This window comes from Cebus imitator, unplaced genomic scaffold (assembly GCF_001604975.1).
Source record: "Cebus imitator isolate Cc_AM_T3 unplaced genomic scaffold, Cebus_imitator-1.0 Scaffold250, whole genome shotgun sequence".
In the NCBI taxonomy this organism is placed as follows: domain Eukaryota; kingdom Metazoa; phylum Chordata; class Mammalia; order Primates; family Cebidae; genus Cebus; species Cebus imitator.
This window is the reverse complement of record NW_016107565.1, coordinates 407,413-423,358: the sequence shown is the minus strand read 5'-3', so window position 1 is coordinate 423,358 and position 15,946 is coordinate 407,413.

The window sequence follows — 15,946 nt, the reverse complement described above, 5'->3', positions numbered from 1 at the left end:
ATATACATTGTGCCCAATCACATATATATGTACATACATATACACATAATTATGTTTATACATTTGTCTTTTATACATTCCACTTTTTAAACCTTTGAATTACAAATGCAAATACAATAATAGTACATTTTATATATTTCCCTTTTGGAGGTCTGTGTTTCTTTGTTCAGCCATGAGTTACTCTTTAGCGTTTGCTTAAACTTGAATTAATCTCTTTGGCATATTTTATAAGCAGGTCTACTCTAATCTCTGTTAACCCCTCTCATGATTTTACATTCCAATTTCTTTGTTTATGTGGGAATGTGTTAATTATCCTTCATTATGAAAGATAGTTTTGTCACATATAAAATTACTATTTGGCAAGCCTTTTTTTTTTTAGCACTTTAAATAGCTTTCAAAAGCTGAGAGAAGCAGAAAATGGTAAAGTATTAGCCAAAGGGTTTAAAATTCCAGTTATGCAAAATTAATAAGTCCAAGAGCTCTCCTGTACAGCATACATACTATAATTAATTATAACGTATTGTTTACCGAAACATTTGCTAAGAGGGTAGATCTTATGTTAACTGTTCTTATCACAAAAAATAAAAGACAAAACATAATAAATAAAGAGGGTGAGTGGACACTTTTGGAGGTAAAGAATATGATATAGCATCAATTTCAGTGATAGTTTCATGAGTATTTACTAATCTTCAAAATCAGCACACACATTACTCATTGAGTTTTTTTGAGATTATTTGTCATGTATAATTATTGAGGTATTTGATCTCTTAGCTTTTATTCATATAGTGTTAAATTGTCTTTTTCTCAATTTATTGTTTGCTTTTTCTGTATTTAACTATTTATAGAATTCTGATACATTAAATATGTACAGCCTTTTGTATATCAGTCCTACCTCAGTAAAGTGGATAAAAAATGTCATCCCATTATCTTCTAGACTTCATAGTTCCTGATGACAAATTCAGTCTGAATCATATTGGAGAGCCAATGTAAGTTGTTTTCCTCTTGTCAAGATTCTCTGTCTTTGGATTTCAAGAGTTTGATTATATTGTGTCTTTCTGTATTTCTCTTTGCATTTTGAACTTGGAGTTAGCTTTAAATCTTAGGTGTATGAGTAGTGTCTGTAGTCAAATTTGTGACGGTTTTGCCTCTTATTTTATTCAAATATTGTTTTTCCTCCTTTCTCTCTTTCGTATCATTCTGTAACTTCCATAATGTTTGTGTTGCTTCACTTGGTGTGCCAGAGGTCCCTTAGACTAAAGTCATTTTTCCTCATTCTTTTCCCTTTCTGCTCCTCAAATTGAGTAATTCAGATACAGTTGGGCACTTTCAGTATGTTACAGCCATAGACCAGATTGAATAATTTCAATTGTCCTATCTTTGAGTTCTCTGATTTTTCCTTTCCCTTCTTCAAATCTCTGTTAACCTCGTAATGATTTTTTGTTCCAATTATTGTACTTTTCAACCACAGAATTTCTATTTGTTTCTTTCTTATAATGTATATCTCTTTATTGGTATTCTTATTTTGTTCATGCTTTAGTTCTTCATCCATACTTTCCTTTAGCCTTTGAGCATATTTAACACAGTTAAAGACTGTATTTTTTCTTTATTTTATACTGTTGAATCCATAGCTACATTATTAATGGGCATCTTATTATACATTTTTTTCCTTTCCAGTTTCTACTTTAGGTTCATGGTATAGATGTCCAGGTTTGTTATGTGTAATTTGCATGTCACAGGGGTTTGGCATACAAATTATTTCATCACCTCAGTAATGAGCCTAGTACCCAATAGGTCGTTTTTCAAACCTCACTCTCCTTCTCTCTGCCCTCAAGTAGGCCCGGTGTCTGTTGTTCCCTCCTTTGTGTCCATGTTTACTCAGTGTTTAGCCTCCACTTGTAAGTGAGAACATGTAGATTTCATTTTCTGCTCCCGTGTTAGTTCATTTACAATAATGGCCTCCAGCTCCACTCTTGTGGCTGGAGGATGTAATCTTATTCTGTTTGCATAGTATTCCATGGTATATATACCACATTTTCTTTATCCACTCCACTGTTGCTGGTCATTTAGGTTGATTTAGGTTGATTCCATGCCTTTGCTATTGTGTATCTGCTATTGTGCATAGCATGTGCATTTATAGTAGCAGGATTTATATTTATTTGGGTATATAGTCAGTAACAATATCGTTGCCTAATAAATCCAATGCTTATGTTTCCTAGTGGATAATTTATGTTAACCTGTGTGTGTGTGTGTGTGTAATTATGAATGGGTTATACTTTCCTGCATCTTTCTATGTTTTGCTTTTTGGTTGTTGATAATTAAATATTTGCATGTTATAACGTAGTAACTCTAGAAATCAGATTATCCCCGTTATCGTGGTTTGTTATCTCTGTTTTGTAAAGGACGGAGTCCTCTTTTTGTTTAGTTACTTTTTTCAAACTATTTTTTCCCAAGATTCATTCTTTGTCATGTATAGTTATTGAAGTCTATGATCTTTTGTCTATTATTCAGATAGTTTTTTAACAGAGATTTTCTTGAATTCCAAAGGATTTTTTAAATTACATTTTTTTCTCAATTTACTGTTTTCTTTTGCTACAAACTTTGGACATTTTATGAAGTCCTGATTAAGTTGATTTTGACAGTTCTTTTTGCTTTTCAATATTTCTGTGGCAGGAGAAGAGTTTGGAGCTGCTACTCTACCATTTTATTGATATCTTTATTTTTTAAAAACATTTTTCTTTGATGCAGAATGTTTTATATTATAATTTTTAAATATTTTCAAATATTATTTTTATTCTTAAGAGTTATATATTTTATTCTGAAACCTAAAGTAAACTTGTTTATGGTTATTTTCGATTCTGTTTTTCTTGGTATATTTCTGTTTAGCCTATTCATTCCCAGCATAATAGCTAACTAAAAGCCTGGAATGTTTACCAGGGCTCCTCACCCTTGGCAGATGTTGAATTCAAGCTTCTATTATCGCAATACCACACAGCTGCTGAACTCTCTTCTAGTTTCTTTAATATCCCACTGCTATTTTTTTTTTTTTTCCTTTTCTTGGAGTATCATCTTGTGCTTTTCCTACTTAGAATTTGGGTAAAATTGGTGGCAATCATATTTTCAGGCATTTCTTTTAGGGTAAGTGTTTTGTGTTTTCTCCTTTCTAAGATTTTATCCCTCAAGTTTCTGCGAAATTGCAACTCTGCCTCTTTCATGGACTATCGTACCACTTAAAGTCTAGTTTTTGCTTTGACCCTTAGGTTGTAGCATGTGAAATTCCATCCGGGAAAAACCTGGTTTGACTCTACAACCTTCAAAATATACATTTATTTTTTTCTTTTAGGAGCCATAGCCCCTCACATTATAATGATTTTATTGATCTCAAATGCTTATGAATTTTTTTTACTTATTATTTAATTTTTTATATATTTTTATTTCAATAGAATTTGGGTATAAGTTGGTTTTGGTTACGAGGATGCATTTCATACTGGCAAAGTCTGAGATTTTAGTACCTGCATAGTGTACATTGGACCCAATATGTAGTTTTTTATCCTTTACCAGTCCCTTTATTCACACTTCTGAGTATCCAAAGATCATTATGCCACTCTGTAAGCTTTTGCATATCTATAGCTTAGCTCCTGCTTATAAGTCAGAATGTGAGGTAATTGCTTTTTTATTCCTAAATTACTTCACTTAGAAAAATGGCCTCCAGTTTCATCCAAAATAATACAAAAGACATTGTTTTATTCTTTTTTATGGCTGAGTAGTATTTTGTGCTGTATATGGACTACATTTTCTTTATCCACTCATTAGCTGATGAGCACTTAGGTTGGTTCCATATCATTGCAATTGTGAATTGTGCCATGATAAACATATGCATGCCACAGTCTTCTGGATATAATGACTTATTATCCTTTAGGTACATTCCCAGTAGTGGGATTGATAGATAATATGTTCCTTGATAAATCCTTTTGTTCTTTGATAAATCTACATACCATTTTTCATAAAGGTTGTATTAATTTACTTTCCCACCAATGGTGTATAAACATTCCCTTTTTGGCATATCTATGCCAACCCAACAGCCATTGTGACTGGGGTATTCTAGTACCTTACTGTGGTTTTAATTTACACTTCCCTGATGATTAATGATGTCAAACAGTTTTTTTCATGGTTTTGTTTTTGTGGAACATTTGTATATATTCTTTTGAGAAAAGTCTATTCACATCATTGATTTTTTGATGGAATTATCTGTTCTTTTTCTTGCTGATTTGTGTAAGTTCTTTGTAGATTCTGGATATTGGTCCTTTGTCAGAGGCAAAGTTTGCAAATATTTTCTCCCTTTTTGTGGAGTGTGTGTTGTTTATTTACTCCGATGATTATTTTTTTTTTGCTGTGAAGAAGATTTTTAGTTGAATTAATTCTCATTTATTTATTTTTTGTTTTGTTGCTTTTGCTTTCGGGGTCTCAATCATAGTATCTTTGCCTATGCCAATGTCCAAAATAGATTTTTTTTTTGTAGGTTTGCTTTAAGTTTTTTACGGTTTCAAGTATTAGCTTTGAGTCTTTAATTCATCTGGAGGTAATTTTTGATATGGTGAGAGCTAGGGATCCAGTTGTATTCTTCTACATGTGACTGTTCAGTTTTCTCAACGCCATTTGTTGAATAGGCTGATCTTTCCCTAATTTACGTGTTTTTCACACTTTGTAAAAGATCAGTTGGTTGTAAATATTTGACTTTATTTCTGTGGTCTCTATTTTGTTTCATTGGTCTATGTATTTACTTCTATACCAGTACCATGCTGTTTTGGTTACTATAGCCTTGTAGAATTATATAATTTGAAGTTAGGTAATGTGATGCCTATATATTTGTTCCTTTTGCTTAGGATTGTTATGGCTATTTCATACACCTGGGCCTGGGGGGTGGGGGACTAACGGAGGAATAACACAGGGTGGGAGGATTGGGGAGGGATATTATTAAGAGAAATACCTAATGTAGATGATGGGGCGATGGATGCAGCAAACCACCACCATTGCATGCGAATACCTATATAACAAACCTGCATGATCTGCACATGTACCGCAAATCTTAAAGTATAATAAATAAATATTTAAAAAAGAATTTCCTGACTCTGTAAAAATTATGTCAATTTAGATTTTATATTTAAAATCTAGAATTTATTTAAAAGTGTCTAAATAAAATTCGTATGTGGCTAGAAAAAGAAAAGAATGAGAAGTAGGAAGTGAAGGAGAAAAGGGGGAAGGAAGAAGAAGAGAGAAGAATAAGGGGGAGGAACAGGGGAGGGAACATCATACACAAGCTTTGAGGTTAATAAAGGGCTTGAGTTGAGCTCTGACCTTTTTCTGCGTATTGCTAGTTTGGCAATTTGGGATTAGTAACCCTCCCAAAACTTTTTTCTCCATTAATAAAAATGGAACTTCATGTGGTGATTCTGTGGGTTAAATAATGTACTTAAAATACTTAATTTTTATATATCTGTTATTTCAAAATTTTAGGGTAATTTATGATGATAAAACAGTTAAGTAACTTGATCAGGACAGGGATTAAATATAATAAAATTGCAGACTGGGCATTGTAGTTCATGCCTGTAATCCCAGCACTTTGTGAGTCTGAGGTGGGCGGATCACCTGAGGTTAGGAGTTCAAGACCAGCCTGGCCAACATGGTGAAACCCTGTCTCTACTAAAAATTCAAAATTTTGGGGGTATGGTGGCACATGCCTGTAATCCCAGATACTCAAGAGCTGAGGCAGGACAATCCTTTGAAGCTGGCGGTTAGAGGCTGCAGTGAGCCAAGATCATGCCACAGCACTCCAGCCTGTGTAACAGAGCAAGACTCTGCCTCAAAAAAAAAAAAGAAAGAAAAAAATGCATAGACCTATACACACATGCACACATACACACAAACAAATGCATGTATAGCTGGTTAAATGTAAATAAGTTGTTTGAATTGGACCAATGTCAATGTTCATGTTACACTGTAGTCAGCACCAATTCTGATATTTTACTAAAGCTGTGCAGGATATTAATATTAGGGGAGGCTGGGTGCAGTATGGAGGGGCCTCTCTGTATACTTCCTTGCAGGTTCCTGTGAATCTATAATTACTTCATAATTCAAACATAAAAAATTAGAGTATATTTGGGGCTTTGTTTTTATTGTAGTAGTTACAGTTGAAGGTGTTGGGGTTGTGAAAAGTGTACAGATGCGATTTTGGTGTTTATGCTGGAGACAAGTATTGTTTGGGTGGCCTCTGATTAAGGGTAAGTTCTCCAGTCTTCCAGTCTACTGAGGTGGAGAGTCTGCAAGGCTGACTGGGAAGAAGCTGAAATGGGAAAAAAATTAGGGCGGGGTTTTTATTTTTGTCTGAATAGAGATTTGTTATTTAATATTTATTTTCTGCTCCTTTGAATAATGCATTGATTTATACTCAAAGCTTTCTTGTTACTAATTTGGCACTATAAGTAAAACAGGTATTTGGGTTTTAGTTCTTGATACAATGAAAGAGGGGTATCTTTTCAAAGAAGTACAACCACCATAAAGTAAATAAAGTGATAGAGGTGATATCATAAAGTCATTCATTGAAAATAATTGGATTTAAGTGGCATCCCTGAAATGCAGAAAGGGGGCATACATCAAATAAGTAATAGTTATATTCCACAGCAGAATATGATGCTTTTTTTATAATTACCAGTTGATAAGAACCTTAATTCAATACAAATGATGCCTTTCCAAAATCAAGGCCATCCTCCATAGAAGGTTATCTGTTTTTCAGGGGAGACACCTCTTGTAGGCCTTAATGCATAGTTAATCACAAAGGAAAAATGTATATAAATTATTTACTTATTAAGTAGTCACTGATATATTTCCCATTTGTGACGTTTGTGGAATATCATAACTGAAAGCCTTTTCATTTTTCAGTCAATACATTTTCCTTTACTCTTATTAAACACACTCCCATGCCTGTACTCATGGGATAAACTTAGAGCATCCTTTTATATATTCTATACTTCAATTGCCTTGAGAGTAGTTTGAGGCAAATAACATTCAAGCTATAGGTTTCATGGAAAAGGATTAGGTATTAAGAATAATCATAAAGTTATTTGGCAATGGAAAAAGTGTCATATAGGAAACGGCTTAGACATAATTCACCATTTAGTTTTAGTATTCCTGTCCTTTAAATTTATGCTGCTTTTTGCATGTTGCTTTCTGCTAAATTCACTTAAACACATATGCAGCTGAGACAGTGACAGCTTGGAATTGAGCAGATTGACATAAAAGCCAAATAAAAATGCCATGCAGCCCTGCAAAGGGCGTATGGAGAAGACTTAGCTATGGAAGTTATTTTATCTATATTAGGTTTATAATTACATAAATATTTTTCATATTCTTTAAATCTTTAACTAAAGGTAGACTGAGTTAGTATGTCCAGTGTACTAAACAAAAGCATGAAATATTAAATGTTTGTATATTTGTTCAAAATGTATATATTTCCCATTTCTTTAAAATATTTCACAAATAAAATACATTACAGTCCTCTAAAATAATTTGTTTACTAAAAAATATGTAATATGTCTAAGGTTAATATCTTAATATTAATACAAGATGGTAAAACAATATCCCTTTCAAACACAGTGTTCAACTATGGTTGCTTTAGAACAGAAATATAAAGTTGGAAATTATTCTGATTATGCCTTAAGTCATGTAGCAACATGGGAATCCTAAGTCTAATGTTATACCTCTATAGAGAAAAGATTAAATCTTATTACCAACATAGTTGTCCAATTTAATTTCGTTTTGTTCTTTATTATAAAAATTATAAATAATTTTTTGATAAGCTTAATAAACTTTAATAAGTAAAAAGTACAATGTTTCTTTCCCAGCATTAAACAATTTCATTCCTTAAGTGTAAATGGAACGCGTGTAATCCCAGCACTTTGGGCGCTGAGTGTAACGGATCACCAGTTCAGGAGTTGGAGAGCAGTCTGGACAATCTGATGAAACCCCGCCTCAACTAAAAATATAAAAATTAGTCAGGCGCGGTGGCGCGTGCCTGTAATCCCAGCTACGCGGGAGGCTGAGCAGGAGAATTACTTGAACCCAGGTTGTGGAGGTTGCAGTGAGCTGAGATCTTGCCACTGCACTCCAGCCTTAGTGACAGAGAAAGACTCCCTCGCGGGGGCGGGGGTGGCAAAGGGGGGAGAGTAAATGAGAGTTAAAACAAAAAGATATAGGAAGTGTTTGGCTGCTGTCACACAAGTAGCCAGATGGATTTGGGTAAATGCTGCATACCAAAGATATTTGAAAATGCTTTCTTCCTTCTCCCTCTCTCCCTCCTTCCTTTCCCTTCCCCTTTCCTTTCTTCTCTCCCCCCTCCCCCTCCCTTCCTTCCTTCCTTTTCTCCGTTCCTCTCTTTCTTTCTTCTTCTTTTTTTAATTGGTTAAACTAAGGTCTCAATGCATAGTTTCGATTAGTATTAGTTCATTTTATTCTTGACCTGTATATAATTCAAAAAGCTGAAAAAAATTATTTGTTGCTCATTTCTTCGTTGAAATTATAGCACTGAATTAATTGTATACTCTATAAATTGAACATACATACACAAAAAGAATATATATATATACACACACACATGAATATTTATAAAAAGTATATAGAAAATGCAAATAAATAATAGAATTAAGGAAGGGTGTCCTTTATTCTATGCCATGGAGGAAAATCCCATTTATCATTTTGTTGATATTTCTCTATTCGAATATACTTCCAACTAAAATATGCATGGCTATACTGAATCACATAATCTGTAGTTTTATTGCAAGTGTTTTAAGTTTTCATGAGCAATCTTCATGTCAATGAATGAACATTAACATCACCATTTAGTGGTTTTATAATTTTTCATTTCATGGCTATTTCATAAATAATTTAAGCAAAGCCCTATGTTAAAAGTTTAATATATGCTCTATCTCTTATTATCAGCAATCCTCTGATTTAGATCCTTGTCTATGTTTTAAATTACTTTTATTCTTATAGTGCATATACTTCAAATAGTAAGCCCAGATGTTTTAACTCTTCTCTTACATGTTAAAAAATTACACAACAGAAACATTCTCCTAATTTACACGTTTGAACAACAGACCTTATAATAATGACTTGTTATTGTTTGATGCTAATTATCTTTAGGAAGACTGAAAAATCATATATTCAGAGTAACATGATAACATATATTTCTGTTGCATTAAAATTGAACTTATTAATATAAATGTAGAAAAATATAGGCAGTTTGGGCAGTTTCATCACTTTAGCTTTTTGTTTGAAAATATAGATTCACGAAAAGTTGCAAAAATACTTCTGTGTACATATTTTCCCTCCTTTCCCCAATGATAACATTCAGTGTTACCATAGTACATTATCAAAAAAACAAAAAGTTGACATTGGTCAAGACAAATGATTATATACATTACTGGGATCTCAGAAGTTTTGTACACAATCACTTATTTATGTTGCGTTTTTGTGTATCTTCTGTGACATTTTATCATGTTATACATTTATATAAACACGATTTCATTTTGCATTATATTTTAAACACATTTTAACTATATTTTATAACAATTGACTTAGCAATTATTATTACTTTGTCATATATATACTTTGCCAATATTTTTATGCAACTTGTATTTATATTTGTCTTTTACTTTTGGTTTGTTTTGTTTTATTCATTTTTTTTTCTTTGTTTCTTTACAGTTCAAAATTTGGATAGGTAACTTACAAAAAAATGGAAATAATTTCACTCTCTTATAGGCTTGCTGTAAATAGATAATCCTCACATTGCCATGCAAGAGCTTAGGGCACTCAGCATATTAAATGTTATATATAAGCATTAATATTTAATTCATTCTTAGTTATACAACAGTCTCTTTATGGATATTTTCTTCTGTTCATTTATTCTCATTCTAAGCCTAAAGCCACATTTTTAACCTTCTAAAATTTTCAAAATACATTTTATATGTTCACTAGGAATAGCGCCTTTGGTATCTATAGACATTGTAAAATGTCTATGAATTTTTCTAAATATTTCATTTTCAGATTAATCTTAAAATTTGTATTAAAGTTTACAATAGTTACAACTACATTGAGTAAAGTTCTGTTTCATCGTGCAACGTGATACAATGTTCTATCACTGAAGCATCCATTATATTCCTCAATAGACTCTTGTAATTTATTTTTCATATAAATCATGATTATTACCTTCTTGAGGTTGTTTTATGCACTTGGTATTTTTGCTAGAGTTATAAATAAGATGGTGTGAATTTTATTAGTCAGGTACTCCAGAAAAATATAACAGACAGAGTATTTGTTATAATTTTGTACCATATACATTTAATTTTTATCTATCTATCTATCAGGAAAGAGAAAAGAGAAAGATGTATTTATTTTAAGGAATTGACTTACTCAATTTAAAGGTACAAGTTCAAAAGCTGCAGGGTAAGCCAACAAGCTGAAGACTCAGGAAAGACTTGCCATCCCAGTCTATGGGCAGTTTGCTGGCAGAGTTCCTTCTTTCTCAAGGGAGGTCAGTCTTTGTTCTATCAAAGTTATCAATGGATTGTATAAGATCCATCCACATTACAAACGATATACTCTTTACTCAGTGCCCACAGATTTCAATGTTAGTCTATTCCAAAGAAAAACCTTCATGAAAACGTCCAAAATAATGTTTGACTAAATGACTGGTAATTCTGTCCTAACCATGTTGACATATAAAATTAACCATCACATTACATTTTCTAAAACTGATATGCGTATTATGTCTCAATGATTTGCAGGACGTTATTAGGATTTACAAGTATCCAATGATCGAATACATTTGGGAAAAGTGACAAGTTAATCTCATTCTTCAATAATATTGCAATTTCTAATGAATCTTCCCTTTCTTGTTATCACCATATCAGTTATATTTTTCAGGACTCTTTTTATTGCAAGTTAAAGAAATCCAACTCAGATTAATGAGATAAAAAATATGTTAATCTGCTTTGCTATTGTAACCGTTTTACTATCATTATGTATCCTATAAAGTCATGTTGTAAACCTCAAATCTACACAGTAAAATTTATTTCTTTAAGTGATTTTTTGTTTTCTGTCTTGGGCACTGCCTATTCCAGTGATTATGTTGGCTTTAGACAGTTACATCTTGAGGTCAAATGATGTAACCAGCAGACTGTCTTTGTTTTTCTTTCTTTCTGCTGTATGTTCAGTTAGGCTTACTCTATGAAGTGGTAACAATTGCAGCTGAAAATCTGAGTTAGATTGTTTTACGCTTAGAGAAATCTAGGAGCAAAATAATTGGTTCCAGGGGATTTTCTGATGATTATGCCTTGATTTATGTGCCCATCCCTGAAATAGTGATAGCTAACAGGGGATAAATATTCTGAATAGCTGAACTGGAAATATATTCCTAAATGTGTAGTCATTTGTAGGAGAGAGAAAGGAAGGAACTGTAAAAATTACATATATTTGAATGTGTTCCCAGCTTAACAGGAAGAAACAAAGGTTCTAGTAACACAAGATATGGGAGATGCATCTAGCCAGAGTAAACAGTGTGTATTACACAATTAAAATCTGGCAGTTTCTTTCTAGTACTAACTGTAATTTAATTGTTTTCTATTAAACTGACGTAATATCAAAGCTATTTGACATACTACCAAAAGTTTTTTGTTATTTAGATAGTGATTTCTCTAATATGACCTGTATTAGTTATATGTTAAATTGAGTCAGTGTTTTTTTGTTTGTTTGTTTTGTTTTGCTTTGCTGTTATCATGTTGTAAATTATACTCTTTAATTTTTAAAGATCAGGATCAAAGTTGTGGTTTATTTGATGTTAAGGCTCTTACACTTTTACCTATTGTTATAATTAAATAGGAAATATATGACATCAAACTTGTCACTGTGAGCATAAATAGTAACATTTTAAATGTGTGTAGATACTGTAGTTAGTAGAAAGTTGACAATATATAAGGGTGTCTTCAAAATTTTCATAAAAAGTGTGTGCTATGAAACAAACAGATTAATTTAAAAATTTTTTACACTAAAGTAAATTCATACTAACTTGTTATAAAATGTCTGAACAGGATCTAGTTCAAGGCGCTAAGAAAGAAAAGTCATCAGTTTTTTAAACAGTCCCTAATAGAGCAACATGAATTCTGCTAAAATTGAAGCAGCAACAAATACAATTTACAGTGAGTCTTGGGCAGAAGAACGGTGAAATCACTGATGCTTTATGAAAACTAATAGGGACAATGCCCCAAAGGAATTAGCAGTTTACAAATATGGACTTGTTTTAAGAAAGAACCAGACAATTTGCAAGGAAAAATATTAATCTCGTTTGTGTCCTAATGGAAGGAGACTGAGGATTAACAGCAGAAACAATAGCCAATATCTTACACATCTCAATTGGTTCAGCTTATACAGCTGTGACTGAAAAATTAACGTTGAACAAACTTTTCCCTCAATGGGTGCCAAAACTGTTTCACTCAGATTAGCTGCAGATGAGAGCAGAACTTTCAATGGAATTTTTAAATAAATAGGGCTGAGATTCTGAAACATTTCTTAAACTAGTGGTAACAGAAAATAAAACATGACTCTATCAGGACTGTCCTGAAGACAAATCACCACAAAGCTACCAAGCAGTGGAACTCATCCAGTCTGAGGAAAAGTGGGCCAGCCAAGAGCAAATCTCAAGGCAAAAAATTTGGGGGCTGTCCAAAGCATTTTGCATGTAGACTTCTGGAGGTTCAAAAACGAATAGCATATGATCATAACAAGAGTGTTTTGAGAAAGTAAGCCAAAAGTTTAGCAGAAAAATGCCTGGAAAAGCTTTGCTAGTGGGTCCTTCTCTACCTAGACAATACTGCTGGTCAGTCCTCTCATCAAACAAGGGTAATATTGTGAGAGCTTCAATGGAAAATCATTAGGCATCCACCATAAAGTCCTGATTTGGCTTCTTCTCACTTCTTGCAGTTTCCTAATACTAAAACATATTTTAAAGGCACCCAATTTTCATCAGTTAAAAATGTAAAAATTATCAGTGATGTACTTAACTTTCCAAAACCCTCAGTTCTTTAGAAATAGACTAAATGGTTTGCATTATTGCTTACAAAAGTATCTTGAATTTGATGGAGGTTATATTGACAAATAAAGTTTATATTTTTATTTTAATCTTTTAATTCTATTTTTTCCACACAGTTTTGAAGTGCCCTCATATGTTTGAGAAGGAGATTTGTCTTTGTTTTAATATAAATTTCTCTTTATTGAACAGCGACTACTATAATTATGTCCATTTTCAATTTTTTATCATATATACTTTTCTGACTGCTAGATTTTTGTCCCAATGCTTTATTTATTTATGTCTGAATTTATCTATTTTCGACCCTACATTACTTTGCCAATTATAATTTTACTTTATATTAGTTTTGCTTTCATTTTTAACTATTTGTTTTGTTTATTCTTTGTTGAATTTTTAAAATTTTATTTTCAAAATTTTAGAAACAAAGTTCAGATTAGCCAATATTTTTAAAAATCCTATACACTCTTTAGTCAGCTTGCCCTTATGTCAACATCTTAAGTAATCCTGGGAAATTTATTAAAATTTAGAAATTACAGAGACAATACTGTAAAATAAATGAGTAATTTGTAAGAGTGACTTGTTAAGTTTCACTGGTTTTGGAGATCTTGTTTATAATTTTTTTTGCAAATACTAAATGTATTATTCACATAGTATTATCCATAATTGTATTATATTTTTAGTTTGAGAACATTTAAGTTTATGCAGTTATAAGCAACAGCATGGAGTTCCACTGAAAATTTTCCCTAATATCTCTCTATTGTGACATATTCCAAAACTAAAAAAAAAATTAAAAAATAAAAAATAAATAAAAAACAAAAAAAAAAAAAAAAAAATACAATCAAGATGTATTTATTCCACAAAATAAAATTATGAAATAAATACATGAATTGTATTTATTATGTATTTGCAAATCTATATATATATAAGGGACTTTTCTTGTCAAATCTCAGAAGATTAATTTAAATGGTTAACTCCATTTGTGTAATGCTAGGTGGTTTTTCATTAATCTTATGTCATTTAATTTCATTTTTAATTTATTTTTCACTTGATATAATAGATTTCATGTGATGTTGTATTTTAACGTATACATGTTTAATGTGTTATTGTGTACCTTCAAACACTGTGATTGTACTTCACATATAACATGACAACATTGCAACAATTTACTTCCCTTTTCCCATGCCTCTTTTAGTATTATTTTCTTTTGCAATAGAAATTAATTTTACAAGTGTTATAAAGTATACTTTATATTGTTATTATATTTGCTTTATTTTATTTTGTCATTATCTTTTAAGGAGAATAAAAACTTATTCTACTTTTATCTACACAATTTTTGCTTCTGGTACTCTTTATTCCTTCATGAAAAAAAACAAGTTTCTATCTAGCATTCTTTTCCTTTTCTATAGAGGGCTTCCTTTAACATTTCTTGTAGTACTCATCTATTGGTAATTATTAACATTTATTTTGGTACTCAATTATTGGTGATGAATTCTGTCAGTTGAATATGTTTATTTCATCTCACTTTTTAAAAGATATTTTAGCTAGATATTTAATTTGGGGTTGACAATTTTGTCCCACAACTATCTCTATCTGTTAGTGTTTTAAATATTTCAACCCACTTTTTTAAAAACTACATTAGTCTTCTGTGTTGCTTTTAAGACATATCTTGGACTTAGTAATTTACAAACAAAAGAGATTTATTTTGATTCACATTTTGGCTCACTAGGATGATGCTAGGATCTGCCTCTGGTGAGGGCTTCAAGGAGCTTACAATCATAGCAGAAGGTGAAGGCGGAGCTAATGTGTCACATGGCGAGAAAGGGAGCAAGAGGAAGAGGAGAATGTTCCGGTCTCTCCTAAACAATTAGATCTTGTGTGCACTTGTATAATGAGAGCTCACTCATTGCTGTAAGGATGGCACCAAGCCATTCATGAGAGATTCATTCCCATGATCTCTCAAGCCATTCACCACCCACCAGCCCCCATCTCCAATTACATTTAAACATGAGATTTAAAGGGGACAAAGGTTCAAACCATATTATTAGCTTATAGCATTTCTGATGAGATGTTTACTGTCATTTTTGGTCATCTGTAAGTAATTTGCCTTTTTTTTTTTTTCTAGCTGTTTTTAAGACTTTATTTTTTTCTCCACACTTCAACAATTGAATTACATATCAACCACAATGGGGTTTCCTTAATATTTCTTTTTATTCCCTTTATTTGATTTGTTAATCCTTTTGAATATTTAGAGTTATGATTTTTATCAAATTTTCAAAACAGATTTTGGTCATAATTTCTACAATATTTACCTGCTCCTTTTTTCCTAATACATAATTACATGTATTTTAGACTTCCTGAATTTGCTCCCCAACTCGCTGCTTTGTGTATAGTTCTCCATTTTTTTTTCTTTATGGGTTTTATTTGGATAGCTCCAGTACATTCTTGAGTACAAGAGTCTTTTATTTTACAGTATGTAATATGATGTCCATCTCATACAGTGTTTTTCATCTTAGATCCTGCATTTTACATCTCTTGAAATTTGACTTTGCTTGTGAAGTTGTAAATGTATATTCCATTATGCTCATCTATTCTATTGCCTGTTTCTGTTGACAGAAATATTACTGGTTTTAGGTCACATTTTTCTGCTTCTTTAAATGTGTTACAATTTTTTCAATAAACACATGTATTGAGAATTTTACATTTTGGTGTGCTGTATTTTCTTTCATGACTTTAGAAACTATTGTGCTCTCTGGTATACAGTAAAGTAATTAAGAGTTTTTGAGGCCTCGTTTTTTTTTTCCTTTTTTTAAAAAA